Source organism: Myotis nattereri (assembly GCF_964212035.1).
Source record: "Myotis nattereri genome assembly, chromosome: 8".
NCBI classification, from domain to species: domain Eukaryota; kingdom Metazoa; phylum Chordata; class Mammalia; order Chiroptera; family Vespertilionidae; genus Myotis; species Myotis nattereri.
This window is the reverse complement of record NC_138083.1, coordinates 38,305,170-38,308,418: the sequence shown is the minus strand read 5'-3', so window position 1 is coordinate 38,308,418 and position 3,249 is coordinate 38,305,170.

Below are 3,249 nucleotides of genomic sequence, written 5' to 3'. Positions count from 1 at the left end.
AAAAAAAAAAAGAGCATTTGCGGGAAGTTTTAATTCATTATTTTGAAGAAAAGTGCTGCTGAAAGTTATCGTATACTTTGGGAAGCTTATGGTGAACATACTCCATCCCAAGATACTTGTAAACGCTGGTTTAAACGCTTTAAAAGTGATGATTTCGATGTGAAAAACAAAGAATGTCCAGGTCAACCAAAAAAGTTTGAAGACCAACAATTACAAGCATTATTGGATGAAGATGTATGTCAAACTCAGAAACAACTTGCACAAAGATTAAATGTTGCTCAGCAAACAATTTCCAATCGTTTACAAGCAAATGGGAAATATTTTTAAAGAGAGGAAAATGGGTGCCACATCAACTGAATGAAAGACAAATGGAAAACCGAGAAGTCATCAGTAAAATGTTGCTTCAGTGGCATGAAAGAAAGTCTTTTTTGCATCGAATTGTGACTGGCGATGAAAAGTGGATTTATTTTGAGAATCCCAAATGCACAAAATCATGGGTTGATCCAGGTCAACCATCAACATCGACTGCAAGGCCAAATCGCTTCAGAAAGAAGACAATGCTCTGCGTTTGTTGTGTTATGAGCTTCTAAAACCAGGTGAAACTGTTAATACTGATCATTACCGACAACAAATAATAATTTGAACCATGCTTTGATTGTAAAACTACCAGAATGAGCCAGAAGACACGGCAAAGTAATTTTGCTTTATGATAACGCACCATAACACACTTCAAAACCAGTTAAAGACATGTTAAAAGATCTTGCCTGGGAAGTATTAACCTACCTGCCATATTCACCAGACCTTGCTCCTTCAGATTAACACTTGTTCTGATTGATGGCACACATGCTTTCTGAGCAGCACTTCAAAATGTACAAAGAAGTAGAAAATTGGGTCTCTGAATGGTTTGCCTCAAAACAAGGAAAGTTCTATTGGGACGGTATCCACAAATTACCTGAAAGATAGGGGAAATGTGTAGCTAGCGATGGACATTACTTTGAATAAAGCACTTTTGATGTTTCTCTTTAAATTATCATGTTTTCTTTGATCACAGAATTCTCATTATTAACCGGCACACTTGGCAGTACCAGTATCAGGCACAAATGTGAGACTACAGGTGGAACTGTGACAATTTCTCACTCGTAAATGAGAGAACAGCAAGTAGTACAAAGCAGCAGGTCTTACTGTCTCCACATATATTTGGTTTCTTGCTCTCAGCTACCTACAGCTAAATAGCTGCATGTTAGGACTGGCATTTCAACTAACCTAGAGCTCTTGTAAGTTAAGCATGAACACTTTCAGTGAGTTGCTTCCCTTTGAATATTCCCTTCATAGGTGAGACCTAATGTTCATTGTTTCTCCATGACCCTCTTTGGAGCCTCTGTAAAGTCTGTGAAATACGCAAATAAGAAAGGTATAAAGAACCAAGTCCTGGACAGCTTGCTCCCACTACTTCTGTATTCTCAGGATGAAAATGATGCAGTAGCTGAGGTAATGTGAAGTGTCAACTTCTTTCTGGACTTCAAATCCAGAGCCAAATCTGCAAATAAATGCTCATATATTTGAAAGCAGAGATTTTTGTGGTACCATCTTTTCTTCCCATTTCCTCTGGTACAGGCTACCTTTTAATTATCTTGACTAAGTGAATTGTTTAAAAAGTACTACTATTTCTCTGTAGCAAATTATGGCCCTTTGTGGGTAGCCCAACCCAAAATTCAGCCTAGCACAGAGTCCAAGATATAGTGCCCCATTCAACAAACTCTTTTGTATTTAGATTTTTTAAATTGATTTGAGAAACAGAGAGTGAGAGAGAGAGAAACAGGAGCATTGATGTGAGAGAGAAACATCAATCGGCTACCCCCTGCACATGCCCTGACCAGGGATCACGCCCTGTATGGGACAATGCTGTAACCAACTGAACTAAGGCAACAAACTCTTTTTATTGATAACATTAATAATATTCCTTTTCTTCTTCCATTCAAGAACTGCCTCTAAGCCTTGAGACAAAAAGACTTGAATTGAGGCTAAGTGACAGACAGTAGCTTCTCTGGCAATCTGGAGAAGCATTTGCCTCTCCTTAATCTTCTCAGAGCTTCTGCCATAAAAGTTGTGAGTAGGATGTCATCATCTTTAGTACTTACTGTCCCACATCTCCAAAGTCCATTCCAAGGTACTAACTATAACCACCAGTTACAGCAAACCAGAGAAGTAGGTTTAGACTTCAAGGATTCTGGACAAATGCTGGCGCTCTCACCTACTTATGTTCCTTACAGAAGTGAAAGCAGTTTCAGAAAAAGGATTTAATATTATGGTAGATCTTGGCATCTTGTTACGGGGGAAGTTTTATGGCCTTGTGGCCATAAATATAAAATATTTTAGACCTCAATAAAGTATAAAAGCAAAGCTTCCCAACCAAGTGATGAGAAAGTATGCCATGTAGGGGTTACAATATATGCAGGTACTGATAGTCACCCACCCCCAACCCTGCCCAGGCAAGGCCTAGAGCAGTGGTTCTCAACCTTACTAATGCCGCGACCTTTTAATACAGTTCCTCATGTTGTGGTGACCCCCAACCATAAAATTATTTTCGTTGCTACTTCATAACTGTAATTTTGCCTCTGTTATGAGTCGTAATGTAAATATCTGATATGCAGGATGTATTTTCATTGTTACAAATTGAACATAATTAAAGCATAGTGATTAATCACAAAAACAATATGTAATTATATATGTGTTTTCCGATGGTCTTAGGCAACCCCTGTGAAAGGGTCGTTAGACCCCCAAAGGGGTCGCGACCAACAGGTTGAGAACCGCTGGCCTAGAGCAATGAACACTCTGGGCTCATTTTCCTTCAAACATTGAATAACTTCTAGTCCCCTCTTTAAGGCTCCTTATGGGGTTAGCCTAAGCAGAGAGAAGGGATATAACATTATACAGATTAGGAATCACTAATATAGTGGGGCCTTGACTTACGAGTGTCCCGACTAATGAGTTTTTTGAGATACCAGCTGTCTCTTGACCGATTTTTTGCATTGAGTTGATAGAGTAATTTGAGTTAATGAGCTCCTTAACGAGCTCGGTCTCAGAATGAATTAAACTCGTAAGGCAAGGCCCCACTGTACAGAAAACATAATAAACACCCATATATCTACCACTCATGCTAAGAAATTAATCAAGCACCTATTTCCAATTCCAATAGAATTCCCATAAGAACTATCATCCTGAATTTCATTTTTTTTTTCATTTCTGTGG